Source organism: Cetorhinus maximus, unplaced genomic scaffold (assembly GCF_964194155.1).
Source record: "Cetorhinus maximus unplaced genomic scaffold, sCetMax3.hap1.1 HAP1_SCAFFOLD_2172, whole genome shotgun sequence".
NCBI lineage: Eukaryota > Metazoa > Chordata > Chondrichthyes > Lamniformes > Cetorhinidae > Cetorhinus > Cetorhinus maximus.
Genome location: NW_027598111.1, coordinates 12,840 through 35,898, shown reverse-complemented (window position 1 = coordinate 35,898; position 23,059 = coordinate 12,840). Strand labels below are relative to the sequence as shown.

At 43.3% G+C, this 23,059-nt stretch overlaps 3 non-coding genes and 1 pseudogene across 3 annotated transcripts; 3 read left to right on the top strand and 1 right to left on the bottom strand.

The window, feature by feature from the left end:
• The window catches only part of LOC144677040 (uncharacterized), a 40,296-nt pseudogene that overhangs the window by 16,006 nt on the left and 1,231 nt on the right, over window positions 1-23,059 (top strand).
• On the bottom strand, window positions 1,075-1,146 carry trnae-uuc (transfer RNA glutamic acid (anticodon UUC)). The gene has a single exon. It is a non-coding gene; the product is annotated as a tRNA-Glu (tRNA).
• On the top strand, window positions 2,916-2,997 carry trnas-aga (transfer RNA serine (anticodon AGA)). Its single transcript has one exon. It is a non-coding gene; the product is annotated as a tRNA-Ser (tRNA).
• On the top strand, window positions 6,595-6,668 carry trnan-guu (transfer RNA asparagine (anticodon GUU)). The gene has a single exon. It is a non-coding gene; the product is annotated as a tRNA-Asn (tRNA).

The following is a 23,059-nucleotide window of genomic DNA, read 5'->3' as shown; positions in this document are numbered from 1 at the left end:
ATCCTGCTTTTGTTTCAGATTTCCATCATTCACAGTAATTTGCTTTTATCTTTTTAATTTGAAATCTTGCTGCTTAAATAAAACACCAACAGATCACTGCGGCTCCTGTGAAACTTACATGGCAGACATTCATCACTGAAAGCAACTGACACACATCAAATTCAAAGTACTTTCATGTCGCATCTCCTTCTGCTTCTGTCTCGCCCCCAGATCCCTCTGCCCGTCCAGCTCCCAGGTCAATTAGCTGCTTCATGCAGACACAGTCAATTCGTGGGAATGGGTAAAACTCGTGGGAAAAGAGACACCTGGATCTCATCTTCCTGGTTCTCCCAGATACTGATTACAGGAATGTGCCCAGTGCCGATTATCCACAGTCTCTCTCCTCCCAGTTGTTCAGCTTTGAAATTGATTTTCACACTGGGTTTCAATGTGAAGAAAGCAAAGCTGTGATAAGCTTATATTGTTCAGCAGATGTCCTGCAAGAAGATACATGATAGGCTGATGATAACAGTGCTCTTTGGACGCGGTGAGCTCCAGGGAAGGATTGGCACCATTAATGTGTCGCTCAATTAGTCTCGTGACAAATCTCGTGCTGGAAATGACAAGAAAACTCGCTGAATTTGTTCCGTGTTTAGGTTTCAAAAGAGCCGAATACAAGGTAAGAAAGCGCATCTCGCTCGAGTGGGTTACAAAATGGCAGAATGACCCGTGCTGTTGCTATAAAATTATAGAAAGTTACAGCACAGAAAGAGGCCATTCGGCCGGGGGTGCTGCTTTCAAAGAGCAGTAGTGATTGTTTGATCCATCAGGAGTGATATTTGTGCCGCTGCAAACAGTAGAGAGCAAAATTCCTACATCTCCCACTCATACTTTGTCTCACACCAACATTTCTACAGTCAGTGCTTTGCAACTTTTCCTCTTCCTTCATTTCCTCACTTCACTTGAACCAAGTGTGATGTTTTCCAGCTCTGAGGCGAAACTTAAACTCTCACTTCTCTGATTCTGGTGGAACTTTTAAAAGTTTCCAATCAATGATAAATCAACGTTCATTCCAACAAATTCAATATCTCGACATTCCCTGACCGGGAATCGAACCCGCGCCGCGGCGGTGAAAGCGCCGAATCCTGACCACTAGACCACCAGGGAATCTGCACCAACAGTTTTTGATTTGGCTTATCTACGCTGCTTTTGCCTATTGTTTTTCAGTTCAGATCTCCTTCACCACAAAACTGCCTGTTTAGGTTCAAGATAAACGATTTCTTCAGCCAATGAAAACAACGGTTTCTGTGATCTGGAACATGAAATGAACAATGAGGTGACCGAGCTTTTAGACATCTGACCGAATATGTGTCTCGGTGTCACACTTTGATATATAATGCTCCTGGGGAACGTCTTATGACGTTTCATTAGGTTAAAGGCGCTTTATAAATATGAGCTGTTGTTGTAGGATATATATAGAAAGGTTCAGTCTTTTATCTTTTTACTTTTAAAATCTTGCTGCTTGAAATAAAAAAAACACCAACTAATCACTGCGGCTCCTGTGAAACTTACAAGACTGTCATTCAACACTGAAAGCAACTGACACACATCAAATTCAAAACACTTTCATGTTGCATCTCATTCTGCTTCTGTCCCTGTCTCGCCTCCAGATCCCTCTACCCGTCCAAACCCCAGGTTAATTAACTGCTTGAAGCAGAGACAGTCAGTTCATGGGAATGGATAAAACTCGTGGGTAAAGAGAAACCTGGATCTCATCTTCCTGGTTCTCCCAGATACTGATTACAGGAATGTGCACAGTGCCGATTATCCACAGTCACTCTCTCCTCCCAGTTGTTCAGCTTTGAAACTGATTTACACACTGGGTTTCAATGTGAAGAAAGCTGAGCTGTGATAAGCTTATATTGTTCAGCAGTTGTACTGCAAGAAGTTACATAACAGGCTGATGGGAGCAGTGCTCTTTGGACGCGGTAAACTCCAGTGAAGGATTGGCACCATTAATGTGTCGCTCAATTAGTCTCAAATCTCGTGCTGGAACTGACAAGAAAACTCGCTGAATTTGCTCCGTGTTTAGGTTTCAAAAGAGCCGAATACTAGGTAGGAAAGCGCATCTCGCTCGAGTGGGTTATAAAATGGCAGAACGACCCGTGCTGTTGGGAAAAATAAAATTATAGAAAGTTACAGCTCAGAAAGAGGCCATTCGGCCGGGCGTGCTGGTTTCAAAGTAGTGATTGGTTGATCCTTCAGGAATGATATTTGTGCAAACAGTAGGCAGCAAAATTCGTACTTCTCCCACCCATATTTTGCCTCACACCAACATTCCTACAGTCAGTGCTTTGCATCCAGCCCTTCTCCTCTCCTCTTCCTTCATTCCCTTACCCCACTTGAACTAAGTGTGCTGTTTTCCAGCTCTGAGGCAAAACTTAAGATCACACTCCCCTGATTCTAGTGGAGTTTTAAACGTTTCCAATCAATGAATAACCAACACTCGTTCCAACAAATTGACATTCCCTGACCGGGAATCAAATGCGGGCCGCAGCGCTAAGAGCACCGCATCCTAACCATGAGACCACCAGGGAAGCTGCACCAATAATTTTCGATTTGGCTTATCTACGCTGCTTTTGCCGATTGTTTTTCAGTTCAGATCTCTTTCACCACAAAACTGCCTGTTTAGGTTCAAGATAAACGACTTTGTCAGCCAATGAAAACAACGGTTGCTGTGAGCTTTCTAAGCTTATGTGATCATTCTCACTCTTTCATTCCCAATTTGGTGGGAAGAATGAGGAGAGACAGGATAAATTTCAGGGTTCCGGGGAAAAGGCCAGGTAATGGCCATGACAAGACCGGCATAAAGACCGCTTTCTCTGCTGTAACCTTTATGATTTCATACAACTAATAGTGGTATAGGAGCAGCTTCTGTAGTCGTGGTCGAGTGGTTAAGGCGATGGATTAGAAATCCATTGGGGTTACCCCGCGCAGGTTCGAATCCTGCTGACTACGTTTCCTGTTATTTCTGACTTTAACTGCACGCAGACAGAACTAATTATCGTTTGAATCGAGGAAAAGAGATCCACACACATCCGTGATTTCTTATGTCCATTCATTGTCAGCCTTCTGCAAATCTCCAGTCGGAAATGAAAAAAAAAAGAGCCAGTTTGGTGACATGATTTCATCTTGGCATTTGCCTCTCCTTAGGCCCCTGTCACTCTCGGTGTATATCTCTGTTTGTTCTTATGTGTGGGTCAATGTGGTTTAGTTCCCCGAGGAGGTGAACACATTTTTACGAGCACAAACTGTATTCACATTCGTGGTGCAACTTCACATTACAATGTTACAGTGAAAAATATCAGGATGAAAGAGACAACAGGAGTCTGTCTTTTTCTATGTATGGAGTACAACAACAACTTATATTTATAAAGCTCCTTTTACCTCATGAAACGTCACAAGGCGTTCCCCAGGAGCATTGTATAACAAAGTATGACGCTGAGCTTCATATTCGGTCAGATGACTAAAAGCTCGGTCAAAGGGGGAGGCTTTAAGAACTGTCTTAAAGGAGGAAAGTATCGATTTCATGTTCCAGCTAACAGCAATGGTTTTTCTCATTGGCTGAAGACGTCACTTGTGTTCAAACGACATAGACCATTTGGTCAAAGAAACTTGTCCCTGGAAAAAGGGATCTGGAAAGGGAATGTGTCAAACTGCTGGGTTAGTGGTTAGAATGCGGTAATTTTATCAGTACAGCCTGCGTTCGATTCCTGGTTAGGGATTTGAAACTTATTCCTCCTGGGCGAGCTGATCAAATCAATGTGATTAATTTGCTGGTTGTAAATAACACTGTAAAGCTCTGCTAGAAATGATGGAGTAAGAGTGTAAGTTTCACATCAGAGCTGGAAATGTCACAAGGGCAAACTCGGGAATAAACCCAGAGTCGGAGTGAGGGAGTGAAAATAAAAGAGAAGGACTGTGATAGGTTACAAAGCACTGACTATAGAGCTGGTGGTGCACGGCAAAATATTATTTCCGTGTTACCCATGTCACATGCAGTTCTAATTTCCTGATTTATCCCATGCCCAACATTACCACTACAGTTTGGTGGCCTGTAAACAACTCCCACCAATGTTTGCTGCCTCTTGTTGTTTCTTAGCTCACCCAAACTAATTCCACATCTTGATCCTTCAATCTAAGATCCTCTGTCACTAATGTACCGATCTCGTTCCTTATTAACGGCGTGACCCCACCTCGTTTTCCTTTTTGTCCATTCTTCCTAAAAGTATTCAGGTCAACCAATCACACTGTTCTTTGAAAGCAGCACACAGGGCCGAATGGCCTTTTTTCTTTGCTGTAACTTTCTGTCATTTTATTTTTCCTAATACCACGGTTAAGATGAATTTTCTTACCTTCCATATGATGCTTTGAATTCAAGACATTCAGCAAATTCAGCGAGTTTTCTTTTCATTTATGGCAGGGAATTTGGAACCGGACTCGTTGAGCGGCAATTAAATGTTCTCAATCGTCAGATGCAGCTCACCGAGTTAAAACAGGCACTGTTAGCATCAGCCTGTTATGTACATTCTTGCTGTACATCTTCTGAGCTATAAGCTGATCACAGCTCCACTTTCTGCACATTGAAAGTCAGTGTGAAAATAAGCACAATTTCAAATCTTAACAACACACATATTTGTGATTTTCTGTGTGTGTCAATGTGGGTCAGTTTCCCATTTTTACCACCCAAACATTGGCCATGTTAGTTCTGTGGCTTCATGTTAAGGTGGTACAGGGTAAAAAAGAGCAGTTTTAAAACATTTCTCTCTTTTCTTTGAGTGGAGACTGTTCAGCAACTAAACCTCCAGATGTTACTGGGTGATGATTGAAGCTTTCACATGATCTTATTAAGTAGCTGAGAACGCTCGAGGGGCCGAATGGCCAATTCCTGATCATAATTTTTAATATCCTAATTCAGTGTCAATGTTGGTGAAGACAATGTTTGTGTCTAATCTGAATGTGATAGTGAGGCCGAGTGGGCTCAGCCGCTGGTTCAGGTTTCGATCTCTCTGGTGATTTGGGCTTCACTCCCACCACTGCCAAACTTTCTGGTGGTTTGTTATTTGAGGCGCTTTCCAAAAATTCTCTGTGCGGTGAAGGGGCAGCTGAGCTGTGCCGTGTTGTATTTCATTTGGAAGATTGAGGAGAGACAGTGTAAATCCCAGGGTGACTGGGAAAAGGTGGGACAATGGCACGGACTGGAAGACCTTCTTTCACTGGAACTCCTTGTATTCATTCTATTATTTTAAACAAACAACATGCAGCCTTTACCCAGTTGTCCTGGCCGAGTGGTTCAGGCGTTTTTCCACATGGTTCGAATCCTGCCAACTCCCCTTCTTCTCATTCCTGACTGACACAAACTGTCTGCAGAATAAATTATCCGTCAAATGAAAAAGAAAACCAGCCAAACACCCCCGTGTATGTTACTTTTGTTCATCTGAAAACATTCACTACATTTGGCCCCTGAAATGGAACAATAATTGACCAAGTTAGTGACATCCTTGCTTTCTGGGTGTTTGTCTCTCCTGAGGCCTCTGTCACTCTCGGTGTGTGTGTCTGTGTGTGTTCCTCTGTGTGTGTCAATGTGGTTCAGTTCCCCGAGGGGATGGACACATATTCACTTCATAAACTTGACTCACATTAATTGTGCAGCTTCATATTAAAATGTCAAAGAGAAAAATATCAGGATGAACGATGCAAGAGGAGTTTGCAATGTTTGGAAGGAGGTGCAGCTAAGAAGTGGAAGATGTGAATGATGTTATTGGTGATTGAGAGGAATGTATTGTAACCTTGGGGCTTTTGTAGGCCGATTACCTTCCACACTTTGAAATTCAGAACAAGCTGAGGCTCCAGGGAGGAAGCAACATTGATCTCCCTGAATTTTTGCATAGGGAACGATGACTGTGCATTCCCGGCTAGCTTACCCGGTAAAGCCTGAGACTCTTAATCTCAGCATCGTGGGTTCGAGTCCCATGCTGGGCGCCGCAGTTTTTTTAAAGCTTTGATGGGTGATCCCCAACTCCCCATCCCTCCAGCAGTGTCACCGCTCAAACTGAGTCTTCCTCCATCCCGCTTTGTTAATATCACAGCCGCTGGTTTCTGAGTCTTACTCTTCTGGAAACTAACTCACCTGGTCCCTTTACCCCGCCTTTTCCCCGGAGACCTGCATTTTCTGTCCAATTCTCTTTTGAAATCTGCCTCCCCCACATGCTCAGGTGGTGCATTCCAGATCCTAACCACTCGCTGTGTAACAGAGAAACCCCTTTAGAATTATCGGCTTCGGGACAAGCAGAATACTCAGTAACAGACAAAACACGGAAAGACTCGAAGGGAGATGGCTCCGGTTGTAGGAGAGCTGGTTCCCGGTGACATGGATGTGTCTGCAGTGGGTGGGATCAGACTTTTTCCATGTGCCCACAATGAATGTCCCACCCTTTATTTGGGAAGAGTAAAACTGAGAGGGAATAATTGTCATTGCAGTTGCGGCAATCTGAAGCTTTCTCTCGCTGAGCCATTGGTTTAGGATATCTTACAGAGTACCAGCTCCTCCTTCTAGTCTCTGTGGCGCAATTGGTCAGCGCATTCGGCTGTTAACCGAACGGTTGGTGGTTCGAGACCACCCAGGGACGAAGCTGGCACTTTTTTCTCCCCATCATTACTCATTAACGCTCTGATTTGTTTCAGGGCCCTGAAACAACAAGAAAATCCATCCCACACCCCACGTTGAAAACTCGGCTGTCACCCACTGAGTTCCCACACCAAGCTCTGTTTATGGATATTCATTTCAGACATAACAAAGAATATGAACGTTCGTGAACCCCCATCTAAATCAATAGAGATCTATGAGGCTATTGGATTGAAACAAGCCCATCAATTCGTCGCTCTTGCTCAGCTCCACAGTGAGTGAGACAGGAACAAGTAACAATATTCCAGCCCCGCACTCTCCAATCACCCGCTGCCAGCAGAAACATCTTCTTATTTTGCTGAATGTTATCTTCAGAAATGGCGAAAAGCGAATCTAATGTGGCTGCAAGATCTTGCATTCAGTTCACATTCAACAACAAACAGGAATGGGAGCGATACAACTTTTCCACACAGCTGGGTGATAATGTTTTCCCCGAGCATCGAATGGAGCAACTTGCAGAAGCGAACTGAGTGGGGTAACCACAACGCTACAGGAACATTTCCCTGCCTGGATCCCAGTGGAGCTGTCTGGAATGTTAATCGGTGACGTCATGCAGCAGCACTTTGGGTCTTTGTTTTGAAGAAATGGAATTCGGCTGTTCTCATTAGGAATGCTGGAGACAGACTGATCAACAATGTCATCATCAAATGGCACAGCGCAGTAAGAGAACCTTACACCCATTCTATTTGTAACCTGCCTTTTACAAAGATCTTGCCTATTAGTCCCAGTTTCCTCTCCCTTTCCATGAATCAGAAATTTCTCCCTTTCAACCATTTCCAAATTCCCTTTTGAAGAAGGAGTTTCTGCAGAATCCATGCAGTTTGTCTTAATGAATATTTCCCTTACCCAATGAAATGAAGAGTTGGACTATGGTTCTTTCTGAAGTTTTTGATATAAACATTAGTTATTTGTGCAATTAATTTCATATTGAATTTACAAAAGACGTTTATTCTGATCGGACATGTCCTCAGTATTTTCTCAGTCATGATGACCATGAAACTATCACGGATTGCCGTACAAACCCATGTGGTTCACCAGTCCTTTAGGGAAGACAATCGGTCGTCCTTACCTGGCTGACCTGCCTGTGACTCCAGACCAACAGTGATGTGGTTGATTCTTAACGGCCCTCCGAAATGCTTTAACATGTTACAAAGCTCAAGGACAGTTCTGGATGGGCAACAAATGCTGGCCAGCCGTGCCTATGAAAGAATGAAGATCCATGATGAGGAGCGATGAAAAGTGATTTTGTACCATCTCTCCCATTCCCTTGTGTTCAATCACAGTATCAGTTGCGCCTGCCTTTAGGGTAATGCTAGTCTTTGGATCACACTGGTCGTCATCTTTCAGTCAGTAAGTAACTGTGAATTTGCATTTGTAAACTCATTAATTCCTGTTGTTGACTAAAGAAACTGGTATTTTTTTTGTGCCTAGTCAGTTTCATCCCTCCTGAATTTGAGAATGCTTTTTGAAGTTGGCGAAGGGCAAATTTAATGTGGTGGCAAGGAACTATATTCAGTTAATATTCAGCAACAAACATGAATTATGGAACTTTCCCTCACACTTAGATGTGTAAATCTCGATAATGTTTCTACCCATTTCCAGACAGGGGACTTTTTGCATGTACTTGATAACCACTACACACAGAAACAATGGACAGAACCACAGAGAGTGACTTAGTATATCAAACCCTGCAGTCTTACTGCACTTCCGAACCCTGGTTTGTGGAAGTCCAGTTTGGCTGAAAAACATAGCCATGCGGCAGAGAAATTGATCTGAAATTAGAATCATAAAATGTCACAGCACATCAGGTCATTCAACACTTCACACATGTGCGAACTATCTCACTGTAATTCGTCTCATTTTTGTCTCTTTCTCATAACTGTGCCTTTTGGAGAAAATCATTCAAAGCCTGGAGAAGTGCCAATGACACATGGCTGTGAGATAATATATTCAGTTATTGTTTAGCAACAAATGGGAATTGTGCAACTTCTCGCAATTAGATGATTCAGTTTTGATAATGTCTCTGCCAGCTTTTGAACCAGTCACCTTGCGTATGTGAAGTGAATGTGATAACCACTATTTGTATTTTTATTCATTTATGGGACGTTGGCATCACTGGCAATGCACCACAGAAACAATTCGCGAGAAAATGCCAAAGGGACTTGTATAGAATTTCAAACTGTGTAGACCTGCTGCACTGCAAGATCCTGTTCTACTGGAATAAGATTGGGATGGGACATTTTGGAATGCTGCAGAGAAATTGATCTAATTGTAAACTGACACCGCCCATTAGGAGGCCATTCGACCCATCGGGTTTGTGCTTTCTTCAAAGAGCTAACCACTTAGTTCGAATATCATTCTCTTCCTTCATAATCCTGCAGGTTTTTTTTCCATTTCAAATAATTATGAATTCCTTTTTGAAAACTCTGAGTTAAGAAAAACAATATTGAAAGAGGTGCAGGAGCTTCTGCAGTGTCCATGCTCAGTGTGTGAAAATTAACAAAGTTTCCCTGTCCCAATCACACGGAGAGTTGGACTGGGGATTCATATGTTGTCTTCGAAATGAAGAGGAATGTTTATTTATGCAATTGATTTCCTATTGAATATTTAAATGAAGTTTATTCTGACCAAGCATCTCAGTCGATATTTACAATGTAATTCCCCTTATTGTACAGCCTGTTACAGAGGCTGTTATAGAAAAGAGGGAAAGGTTTGCTACAGCTAAACAAAGCCCTGGTTATATCTCACCTGGAGGACTGTGTATAGTTCTGGGAACGGCACCTTATAAAGGATCAATATTGGTCTTGGAAACAGGGCAGTGCTGATCCAGCAGAATGTCAGTTCTGGAATGTAAGTGGACATTCTCCCCTCCGTAAATTGAGGTCATCCAAAACTGCTGTCCGTGTCTTCACTCACAGCAAGTCCCATTCCCCATCACCCTCTACTCGTTGACCTACATTGGTTCCCGGTCAAAGAATGCATTTACTTCAAATTTTCTTATCCTTGTGTTCAAATCTCCCGTTGTTCTCGCCCCTCCCTATCTCTGAGATCTCCTCGAACCCCACACGTCTCTGAGATATCTGTGCCCCTCTAATCCTGGCCTGTTGTACGTTCCCAATTAGAATCGCTCCACCATTGGTGACCGAGGTTTCAGTTACCGAGGCCCCAAGCTCTGGAATTCCCTCCCTCCACCTCGACCACTCTTTCCTCCTTTAAGACGCTCCATAAAACCTATCTCTTTGACCAAGCTTTTGTTCACCTGGCCTAACATCTCAATATGTGTGTCAGTGTCAGACTCTGTTACATAAAGATCATGTCAACCATCTTTGGAGGTTTAATTACGTTGAAGACACTATCTAAATGTAAGCTGTTGTTGTAATGGGGCATATAGAGAAGGAGACAAGCTCCTCTTCCAACTTTCACCCCGATATTTTTTTGATCTGAAGTTGCACAACTAATGTGAATAAAGTTTGTTCTGTTAAAAATGTGTCCATTCCCTTGGGGAACTGAACCACATTAACACTCACACAGACCAAGAGAAAGAAGAAACCACGGGAGTGTTTGCGTGGTATTGATTCCGTTTATCCAATAATTAATTCCATGGGCACCTGATTAAAATCAGGAATGATGAGAACTGGAGACGGTAGGATTTGTACCTCTGTGAGGAGACCCCACAGGATTCCAACTCCAACCCCTTATCCACTCCACCGTGAACACAGGACTGACACTGACATCACTGCTCTTTGTATAAAATCATAGACGGCTCCATCAGACGGTCATTCAGCATGTTGTCTCTCTCGAAGAGCAACTCAACTACTGTAATTCCACACCCCACCTTTTCCCCACAGCAACTCTCCTAGTTCTCCCTGTCAATATGAGGTGGCATCTTGCTTGTGCTAATGGGGCTGCTAAATGTTGAGCGGCGGTGGGACGCAAACTCACGACTTCGTACATACTTTAAGCCAACGGCTTAGCTCGCTCAGCCACGCTGGGCGAAATTTATGAAACGTTTCCTTCACAAGTTTCGGCACTGAAATAGAACAAAAGCTATAGATTAGGAATAGGCAAAATACTGCAGATGCTGGAAATCTTAAACAAAAGCAAAAAATGCTGGAAAAACTCAGCAGGTCTGACAGCATCTGTGGAGAGAAAGGCAGAATTAATGTTTCGAGTCCGTATTACTCTTCTTCAGAGCTAAAGGGAAGTAGAAATATGAAGTCCTACTTCCCTTTAGTTCTGAAGAAGAGTCATGTGGACTCGAAACATTAACTCTGTCTTTCTCTCCACAGATGCTGTCAAACCTGCTGAGTTTTTCCAGCATGTTTTGTTTTTGTTTCAGAGTAGGAATAGATCATTTGGAACCTCAAACCTGCTCCGTCAGTTAATCAGATCATCCTGCACTTAGTAACAAACAGAAATCATCTCCACTCAAAAGCACAATGAGCTGCAGTGAAGGGTCGGGACCATTTGAACTCAGTGAACTGGTCTGGTTCCAAATCTCCTGCTGGAAATGACAAGAAAACTTCTCACTGAATTCACTCCGGGTCTTGATTTCAGAAGGACAGGACACAAGGTAACAAAGTACATTTCGATAAAATGCGTTATAAAATGGCAGAATGACTGGGAAAGAGCATCTGTGGTGTTGGAAAACATAAAATTATAGAAAGTTACAGCAAAGAAAGAGGCCATTCGGCCTGGTCTGCTGCTGTCAAAGAGCAGTTGTGATTGGTTGATCAGGAGTGGTCAATTACTCTTCCATTTCCGACTCCGAATTTAGTGAATGTTTGCAAATGAACAGAAATAAGAATCACGGGGTATTTGGATGCTTTATATTCAATTTAACCCATAACTAATTCTACAGACCGTCAATTAAAATCAGGAATGATAGGAAGCATAAACGACCGGGGTCAAACCTGCATGAGAAAACTCCAGCCGATTTCCAGTCCATCAGTTTAACTAATTCGCCACAATACTTAGCGAAAGTTCGCTATTGATTGTATAAAATAATAGAATGGAGACAGGGAGTAACAGAGAAATAAGATTTTCAGTCTGTGCCATTGCCCCAACCACCTCTCCCCATTCTCCCCAACAAAATGCAACACTGCACAGGTCAGCCGGCCCCTGGCCGCACGGAGGATTTTTTGGAAGCGTCTCAAACAACAAACCGTTGGAAAGTTTAACAGCCGCGGGAGTGGAGCCCAAAGCAGGAAAGCCTCGGCCAGCATCTTAGCCCACTCGGCGACTCAGTATCACATTTAGAGCAGAAGCAACCATTGCCTCGACCGGCATCGGTATGGGAAAAATATAATCAGGAATAGGCCATTCGGCCCCTCGGGCATTCTCAGCTACTTCATCAGATCATGTGAAAACTTCAATCATCCTCCGCTTTGTAACATCCGGGCATTTAGTAGTTGAACAGCCTCCACCCAAAAAGAAACAGAAAGAAATGTCCTTTTGCATCTTTTAAAACAGCGCTTTTGTTTTCTCTGGACCATCTTAATATGAAGCCGCAGGACTAAGGTGAATAATGTTTGAATGGTAAAAATGAGGAACTGAACCACATTGACACACACAAAGGAACACACACAGACATCGACACCGAGAGTGACAGAGGACAAGGGTTTGTTTCTAAGGAGGGACAAACACTCAGAAAGCAAACATGATACGAACCTGGATCCGTTTTTGTTCCATTTCCGACTAGAAGTTTCGTGAATATTTTCGTGAATGAACGGAAATAGGAAAACGCCCCAGTGTTTGGATGGACTTGATTCAATGTAACCGATAATTAACTCTGTAAACAGAGAGTTAAAACCAGGAATAATGAGAAGCGGGGAACCCCAATGGATTTGGACTCCATCGCCTTCACCACTCAGTCACCACGACTAACTCAATGCACAGGGTGATGTTGTTAGTATGAAATCATGCGTGGCTACAGCAGAGAAGGAGAACATTCTTGTCCGTGCCGGCTCTCTGGAAGAGCAGTTTAACTCATTCTATAACCCTCGTCTTTTTCCTCACAGCAATTTATTTTGAATCTGTCTCTCCTCGCCCTTCCTGTTAAAATGAAACACCGCACACAAACCGTACAATTCAATCTGAGCTGGCACTTGTTCAACTCGCTGTTCAAGCTGCTCATGTAGAACTTTCAATTTCCAAAACCCACTAACCTCAACACTGCGGCACCTGTGAAACTGACAAGGGAACACATGGCAGAAATTCATCACTGAAAGTAACTGACACACATCAAATTCTAAACGTGTTTACCTTATTGGGAGGCTGTGGCACAGTGGTACTTTCACTGGTTTGGGATTCTAGGAACTGGGGATCAAATCTCACCATGGCAGATGGTGAAATTGGTTTTCAATAAAAATCTTGTGATCATCACTGATGACAGTCGGGACGAAAATCTCTTTAACTCTTAAATTCTCTCTGGAAGAGGCCTGACTTAGCCAGGGACTGCCCACCCATCCAGTTTATGAACCCATTCTTTCCCTGGAAAGCAAGGAATGGGAATGTAAGACACGAGAAGGGTTCAAGGAGCTGATTGTCCCAGACGCTGATTATAGGAATGTGCAGAGTATCAATTATCCACAGTCTTGTGTATGTTGTTAAACTTTGAAATTATTTTGAACTGATTTTCAATGTGAAGAAACGGAATGAACTTGTGTTCTTCAGTAGATATACAAGAAGGTACATGCTCATGTGCAAACACTGCGTGTTTGAAACTCAGGTGAATGGTTCAGATCATTTATGCAGTTGTACTAGTCTGGTTTCAAATTCAGTGCTGGAAATGAGAAGAAAACTCGCTGAATCTGTTTAGTGTCTGGAATTCAAAGTGTTAGCTAGAAGGCAGGATGTACATCTCGCTAAACAAAAACAGAATTACCTGGTTCAACAACTTTAGATCTTAAACTTCCCCTCCCCCATCCCCACCCCGTTTCTCCCCCCTCCCTTTTTTTTTCAATAATTTATATAGATTCTTCTTTTCCCACCTATTTCCATTATTTTTAAATCTAAAACTAAAACTTTGTTAGTCTTTCCACCCCACCCCCACTAGAGCTGTACCTTGAGTATCCTGCCTTCCATTCTTAATTAGCACTTTTCTTAGATAATATCACCACCTTCAACACCTCTTTGATCCTTTTGTCTGTGACATCTTTTGATTATCTGCTCCTATCACTGCTTGCTTATCTCCACAATCATCCCACCCTCAACTTCTCTCTCCCCCCGCCCCCCCACCTTAAACCAGCTTATATTTCACCTTTCTCCTAACTATACTCAGTTCTGCCGAAGGGTCATGAAGACTCGAAACGTTAACTGATTTCTTCTCCACCGATGCTGCCAGACCTGCTGAGTTTTTCCAGGTAATTCTAATTCTGTTTTTGGATTTCCAGCATCCGCAGTAGCTTTTAGCTTTTTGTGTACATCTCGCTAGATTGACTTATGAAATGGCAGAATAACTTAGAGAGATGCAATCGGGGTGTTAGGGAACACAAAATGACAGAAAGTTACAGCAAATAAAGAGGCCATTCGGTCCTGTGTGCTGCTTTCAAAGAGCAGTGTGATTGATCTGAATATTCAAGGGTATTCGTCATTTAGGAAGGATAGACAAAAAGGGAAAGGAGGCGGGGTCGCGCAGTTAATAACGACAAGATCGGTACATTAATGAGAGAGGGTCTTAGATTGAAGCATCAAGGTGTAGAATCAATTTTGGTGGAGCTAAGAAACAGCAAGAGGCAACAAACATTGGTGGGAGTTGTTTATTGGTCACCAAACTGTAGTGGTAATGTTGGGCACTGTAATAACTCAGGAAATTAGAGCTACAAGTAACATGGGTAATACAGGAATAATATTCTGCCTCGCACCACCAGCTCTATAGTAAGTGCGTTGTAACCTATCACAGCTCTTCTCTTTTATTTTCACTCCCTCACTCCAACTGTGGGTTTATTCTCGACTTGTTGCACGTGTAACATTTCCAACTCTGATGTGAAACTTTAACTCTCACTCCCCTGACTCTGACAGAGCTGTTCTGTGTTGCTTTCAGACTGGAAGACAATAACATTGGTTTTAACAGTTCGCCCAAGGGCAGTAAATCTCAATTCCCTGACAGGGAATCAAACCTGCGGTGTGGCAGCAAAAGTGCTGAACCCTAACCAGTCGGCCATCAGAGAAGCTGCTAACAGGGCTGGAAATTTGGCTCATGGAGGCTGATTTTGGCATTTTTTTCATTCCCGATCCCTTTCACCAGAGATAAATTTCTCTGACCAAATGGCCTGTTCAGTTTGAACACAATGAGCCAATGAGCAGAACCATTGCTGTTATCTGGAACATGAAATCGATAGTTTCCTCCTTTAATACAGTTCTTCGCCTTTGACCGAGCTTTTAGTCATCTGACCGAATATGTGACTCGGTGTCACACTTTGTAATATAATGATCCTGGGGAACACCTTGTGACATTTCATTGGGTTAAAGGCGGTTTATAAATATAAATTGTTGTTGCAGTTTAACATACAGAGAAATAGACAAACTCCTCTTGCATCTTTTATCCTGAGAGTTTTTCCTTGTAACATTTTAACATGAAGTTGCACAACGAAAGTAAATAAAGTTTGTGCTGGTAAAATGTGTCCAACCCCTCGGGAAACTGAACCACATTGACACACACAGAGGGATACACCGAGAGTAACAGAGGCCTAAGGAGAGACGAACTCCCAGAAAACAAGATGTCACCAACTTGGCTCAGTTTTTATTTCATATCCGACTGGAGGCTTGTAGAAGACTGACACAGAAATGGATTTGTTTGGATGGCTTTTCTTCTATTTGAATGAGAATTAATTCTACAGGCAAGCAGAAATAACGAGAAGCACAGTCAGCAAGATTTGAACCTACGTCAGGAGGCCCCAATGGATTTTAAACCCATTCACCTTAAAGACTGGGCCACAACTACAGAACTTGCTAACATGTTAATATTAATTGTTTAAAATCATAGAATGGTTACAACAGGGAAAGTGGGCCTTCTGCCCGTCCTGTCACTGCCATTACCCGACCTTTTCTCCAGAACCCTGTAATTTATACTGTCTCTCCTCGTTCCTCCTACAAAATAATAGCATGTTTAGTCAAAACAGAGAAGACTCGTAGAGCCACTAACAGCATCGAGTGTGTTGGACATGAACATGAAGTGAACAGTGAGGTGAAATAGTGGCACAAGCTGCGGATGTACAACTTCCAATTTCCAAAACCCAACAACCTAATCAATGCGGCTCCACTGAAACTTTCAAGGCAAATATTGTTCCTTAATAAGGTGCCGCTCCTAGAACTATGCACAGTCCTCCAGGTGTGATCTAACCAGGGCTTTGTATAGCTGTAGCAAACCTTTCCCTCTTTTCTATAACAATCTCTGTAACAGGTTGTACAGCAAGGGGAATTAGATTGTATATTTCGACTGAGGAAAATGAGGAGGTGCTTGATCTCACAGCCATGTGTCCTGGTCAATGTTCACGAATCTGCAACATAATGAAAAAGACATTTAGGCCTACATCGAGCGCTTTCGAAATCTATAGAACTATTGGATTCAAACAAACCCATCAGGTATTCATTCTTCCTTAGCTCCACAGTGAGTGAGATAGGGAAAAGCAGAAAAGCAGTAATATTCCAGCCCTGCACTCTCCAGTCACCCGCTGCCAGCAGAAAGCGGCGACTGCAGCTTCAATCAGTGGGTTACTGCCCGTTCCTGGGACACAAGTCACTCCAACCCGGGCCAAACTTCCCAATTCACCGAACATAGGCTCAGGAAATGCAAATGTATTATATCCCAGTCCCTAACCTCCGAGCAGCATTTACTGAATACCCGAGTGAATGAGTCACAAACAAAACTAACACCAACTTTCTAAATCTTTTTATTGGATGTGTTCATTTCATTTTAAGTTCTGCAGATGGGAAAATGGCCAAAATAGAGGTTGGTGAATAACAGCTTGTAACCATGTTCCTCTCTCCCACTGCAATGCTGATCCTTCCAATTTACAGGCATTTGGGAGCAATTATCAGTTTGATACTCAGATTAGCTCCGTCTCCATATTATGAGATGGATCTAGAAGCACCGGAGAAGGTACAAGAAAGATTTACTGGAGTGATGTTAAAACTGAAAACTTTTAACATTCAACAACGATTGAACTGATTAAATAGGTTTTCTCTAGAAAACAGAGTGAGGGAATGACCTGATCGAAGCCTTTAATATTCCAAAAGGGTTTGGAAGATGTTTCTACTTGCGGATAGACAAGAATAAATAAAAGTTGGTTAACAGGAAACCCAATGTCCAATTCAGAAGCAACGTCTTTAACCAGAGATAAAAGCAGAAAATAATGGAAATACTCAGCAAATCTGGGAATTTCTGGGGAGTGAGAACCAGAGTTATATTTTCAGGTCTGTGCACTGATTCAGTACAGTTCTGCTGACCAGTCACAGACCTGAAATGAAAACTATGTCTCTTTCTCCACAGACACTACCAGACCTGTTTAGAATTCGAAAATGTTCTGTTTTTATTTCAGATTTAGAGCATCGCTTTCCTTTTTTCTTCAGATGATAATGCAGAGCCCATTGCCAGGAGGATTAGAGATCCAAGTCTGTGTTGGACACGCCTAGGTACAGTCACACTGTGAAAACATCATTCAGCAGCTAATTATGGAAAAAAAGGTTTACTCGATCATCTGATTAGTTGACACAGCAGCAGTCACATCTGATGGTGAAAATTCAGAGATTTCATGTGTCCGAAGGCATTTACTCAGTTTGACCTCCAGTGAACAATCCAGCTATAAAAGTTCAAAGGATTTGCTCCGCAATAGGCACATTCTGACTGACAAGACGGAGTTTAAATGTTTGGTGTATGGAAGGAGAAATCACTTCTTCACCTCACCTGCGAAGAATCCAGTGAATTCACATCTAACTGTAGGGGTTTGTTCTGTTGTTAATTACACCTAGAACAGAAGTATGGTAGAGGCCGATGCAATTTATTATATCAATTGATTGTATAATTTTATATCTTGACCTTAAAGCTGCAATTACCATCGGCTCATAAAAATTTATTGTATATGCAATTGCATCCTCCCAGAGCGCCAGGGTCTTACGCATGCGCATTGCGGAATCTGATTCGCACCTGCGCATTGCGGTCTCCTGTCTGAGCATGCGCAGAGCTGTCCGTGTCTGGAGCCGCAGAGAGGGTAAGAAAATGGCGACTGCAGCAGAATAACAGCGTTATTAGGTGGACGGGAAGAATGGAGCCAACAGAGTGGACAGGGAGGCTTCATAAACAGTTGGTACAGGCCGCAGAGCCTTAATAAGAAACTACCGGCCCCGCGTTTGCAGCGAACAGACCGGCAATGGCTGGATCTCTCCCTCTGCTCGGCCCGGGGGAGCGGCTGAGCAGCAGGGCGCATGCGCAATCATCCTGGTCAGGCAGCAGGAGGAGAGAATAAGACCTTAAGACATAGGAGCAGAAATTAGGCCATTCGACCCATCGAGTCTGCTCCGCCATTCAATCATGGCTGATAAGTTTCTCAACCCCATTTTTCTCCTTCTCCCCGTAACCTTTGATCCCCTTACCAATCATGAACCTATCTACCTCGGTCTTAAATATACTCAATGACCTGGCCTCCACAGAATGTTGTGAATTTCTACCCTGGACTGACAGGGATGGATTTTGGAAACTCCTTTTACAGGGGGTGTGAAGGGGAGGATTTACACACAGCAAACTCAAACCACGAGAAATTTTTCTCTCTTATCAATTTCTGTCCTGGACTGATAGTTTTGTAATCTTTTCATAGGATATTAACTGGGAAGGATTTGCTGACGGGAAACTCAAACCAAACATCAGATCAAGATCTGACAGACTCACTTGATTCATCAGGACCTGGATATTATCGGCTTTTGAGAGTAAGTAATGAGTTTCAGGTCATTATCACTCACTGTGTAAAATTTCTTCCTCACACCCCCCTGTAAATCTTACCTCATATCTTAAATCTGTGTCCCATAACCCTTTTATGCTCAGATAATGTGAACAGCTTTTCTATAACTACCTCATGTAAACCAATCATAAACTTGTACACCTCTATCAAATTTCCCCTCAATCTACTTTGCTCCAAGGAGAACAACACCAGTTTCTCCAAACTAATCTAAAATCCTTCACCCCTTGAACCATTCTGGTAAGTCTCCTCCACACCCTCTCAAGGACCCTCACATCCTTCATCATGTGTGGTGATCACTGGTTTGCACAGACCCAGATGTTCTGTGTTCGTGTGTGTGACATCATCACACATCGACAATTGCACGGTGACATCATCACACATCGACAATTGCACGGTGACATCAGCACACATCAACAATTACACGGTGACATCACCCCGCTCCCCGGGTATTTCCTCAACTGGGAGATTTTTCTCTGACTCCAGTGCTTCTGATATCTTTCCAGCTGCAGGCTCCAGCAGGAATTTCCAAAGCTGAAAAGAGTTAAATTGTTTGAGAGGTGAGTAGTTTTGACCATTCATCTACAATTTGGAGCTTTTAGTCCTCTGCTCTGTTATCTGTGTGAGGTCTGACAGCTCTGAGGCTGGTGTGACTCCTTTACTGTGGATCTGATTCTGTGTCCATCCATTGCGCTGTTCCACCTCTGCCCTTCCTGATCACCTCTCTGCTGTTGTCTAACTTCTTCTGTCTCTAATAATGGGTGTATTTTAGCTCTGTTTAGTATTTTCCTGTTACTTCTGCCAACTGCTGCCCTGACCATGTGCTGCTGGCTTACTAGCTATAGCTTCCCACCATGTCTTTCATAGTCAGGAATTGTTTTTCCTGTGCTATAGTCCATCTCTCTTCCATCTCTGAGCTTATATTGATCATCAGATTCTGCATCATTTTTATTCCCAGTAATTCATTCTGTGCTCCCTGAAATGTTTACTCTGTTTCTCTCTCCACAGATACTGCCTGATCTGCTGAGTATTTCCAGCATTTTCTCTTTTTATTTCAGATTTCCAGCAGCTGCAGTATTTTGCTATTATTTTATTGCAGGCGTTGCTCACAGAACCGAGTCTAGAAACACAGATGGACCAATTAAGAGCCGGTTTGTATCAGGGTGGCTGTTGGTTACAGAAGTTGGTCCCTGGCCTCCAGTGTAGGTCCTTTCTCATCAAGTTATAGAATCATTGAATGATTACAATACAGACAGAGGCCATTCAGTCTGTTGTGCCCCTGTTGGTTCTCTGCAAGACCAAATCAGTTAGCCTCTCCCTCGCCCTTTCATTAACAAGACCAGCAAATGTTGCCAATCCCCAGTTGCTTGTGAAGGTGATGTTTGACCTTCTTAAACTGCTGCAGTCCATGTGGTATGATGAACGTGCTCCCACAATGCTGTTCGGTAAGGAGATACAGGTTATTCCCCCAGAGATGATAAAGGAACAGTGATATATGTCCAAATCAACAACAACAATTTGCATTTGTATGGAATGTTTTTGTGTACTAGACCTTTCCAACGAGTTTCACAGATGTGTTATAAATCAAGAGCCTTTGTAGTTCAGTGAGCACAGGGGTGATTGGTGAACAAGACTTAGTGAGAGTAAGCACACGGGCAGCAGAGTTTTGGATGAGCTCAATATTACAGTGAGGTTGAATGTAGGAGGCCGGCCAGGATTTCGTTAGGAGAGTTAAGTCTTAATAAAGGAATGGATGAGAGTTTCAGCAGCAGATGAGCTGAGACTGGGGTGGAGTCGGGCGATGTTACTGAGGTGGAAATAGGCAGTCTTGGTGATGATGTGGATATGTGGTTGGAAGCTCATCTTGGGGTGAAATATTTCACCATGTTTGTGAACAGTCTGATTCAGCCTCAGACAATTGCCACAGAGAGGGGTAGTGTCAATTATTATAAATTTATTGATTACTAAAATCTGAAATAAAAACAGTAAAAACTGGAAACTCTCAGCAGATCTGAAAGAATCCATGGAGATGGAAACAGAATTAACGTTTCAGGTCTGTGAGCAAGTGAAAGAGGGGAGGTGGGAAGAAGAACAGAAGGAAAGGACTGTGAAAGGCTGCAGGTTGGGAGAGGTTAACTAACAAAAGGGTTTTTTTTTATTTGTTCATGGGATGTGAGTGTCGCTGGCTAGGCCAGCATTTATTGCCCATCCCTAATTCCCCTTGTCCTCTGGACATTAATGTGGGTCTGCTCATGTAGGCCAGTCCAGGTAAGGACAGCACATTTGCTTCCCTAAATGACGTTAGTGAACCAGATGGGTTTTTACGACAATCGGCAATGGTTTTGTGGTCATCATTAGACTTTTAATTCCAGATTTTCATCCAGACACATCAGAGAATCATAGAATGGTTACAGCACAGAGGAGACCGCTTGGTGGGTCATGTCTGTGTTTGCCCACTGAAGGAACAATTTACCTGGTGCCACCTCCCTCCCTTTTCCCAGAGCCTGCGATTAACCAAGATTGAACAAGATCTGTATGTAACAAGATGTTTACATGAAGGGGTAGCAGAAAAAAAAGTAAAACAACTTGTTCACAGAGTGATTCATGAGTGGGGTACAGGATCATGTACCTGTACAGGTCAGTGAGGATCTCCAAGGTCCATCAGCCACTTGCATGCAGTGTGTAGAGGGCCCTGGGGGAGGGGAGAATGGAACCATTTGGGACAAAACAAAGGGCGTGAAGTCACCCCTCCCCCACTGCCCTGGTTACACAAACGACTCACCTTTGACTGTCCCACACCAGGGCCGGGTGGGGTCAAGGTGCAGGAAGCTGCAAGCTGGTAGGCTGAGCTGTGAACTGGGCGGATTTGGGGCTTTGAGTGACAGGTGTGGGGCTATATCAGAGTAGGCACAGTCACTGCTCCCCCTTTCCTCATGGAGGTTTCACTGGAGTCGTGTTGGTGAGTGTTTCTAAACTCTGTCTCACTAACCCGGGAATGGAGGTGGATTGGAGGTTGCTGTGAGTGTTATATTATATTGTTTCTCCTCATTCTTCCCGCTTCTCCCAGTCCAGGCTGCAGGTTGCTGTGATTCTGGGTGCAGAATGGTTGTTAGTCTCGGCCCTGGTGTGGGTGCACAAGCGCTGAAGGAAGGCTTATTGTTCTGCAGTAATGGTGGATGATGCTACCCAGAATGCTCTGAGGTAGAATATGGTCTGTCTCAAATACAGGAGCCCAGTCCGCCCTCACTCTACTATTTTGAATTTAATTTTCCATTAATCCATGCAATCAGCCAGTCTGTTTATGTCTTCCTGTATTTTGCTGCAGTTCTTCACCTTCTTAGCTGGAATTACAGGATTGTTGTCGTCTGCAGATCCGACAACCGACATTCAATTCGCAAATGATGAACAACTTTTAGATAGAGCGATCCCTTGGACGCATAGAACAGTGGGAACTATGGCCACCATTAGTCAGCGACTGTCGCTGAGATTTTTCTGAAAGTCTCACGGCCAAGCTCTGTTTCTCACTCGATTGCTCAGCCTGACCTGTTCAATATTTTCAGTGTTTTAACTTTTAAATTTCAGATCCAGCCGTGCAGAGCTAGGACATGGGAAGCAGAGCTTTTAATGACCTCATCATTGTGTGGGCGGCTAGGAATAGTCCAGGTTAGAGGGAACAAAGGAATGGGTGAGATTCAGCAGCAGATGAAGTTACGCAAAATGACTGAGGTGGAAATAGGCAGTCTTAGTGATATGTAGTCAGAAGCTCAGCTTAGGGTGAAATATGACACCAAGATTGTGAACAGTGGTTCAGCCTCAGAGTTGTCAGAGAGATGGATGGCATTGATGCTCAGGGAATGGAGTTTATAGAGGGGACTGAAGTCAATGGCTTCAATCTTCCCAATATTTAAATGGAGGAAATTTCAGTTCATCCAGTGCTGGATGTCAGACAAGTCAGGACCATGTGTGACTTGGAGGGGAACTTGGAGGTGATGGTGTTCACATACACCTGCTACCCTGGTCCTTTTAGTGGGTGGAGGATGAGGGTTTGGGAGATGTTGGTAGAATTGTAGATGCATAAAATCCCTTTCCTTCACCCCCTGCCTCTCCCATCTCCCTCTCTATTTCCCCCAGTAGATGCTGGTATTTTGTATAGTCCCTGACCAGTTGGCAGGTTCCCTTCCCTGAAGGATATTAGTGAACCAGTTGGGTTTATATTACAATCCAGCAGTTTTCATGGTCACTTTTTCCTGGTACTGGCCCCACAAATTACCAGATTCATTCACCTCAATTTCACAACCTGTTTTTGTGTTATTGTGGGTTCTCTCTCATTCACTTTTGTCTATTTAAACTATTTCCCCAGGATTTTCAATCGGGAAACCCACCA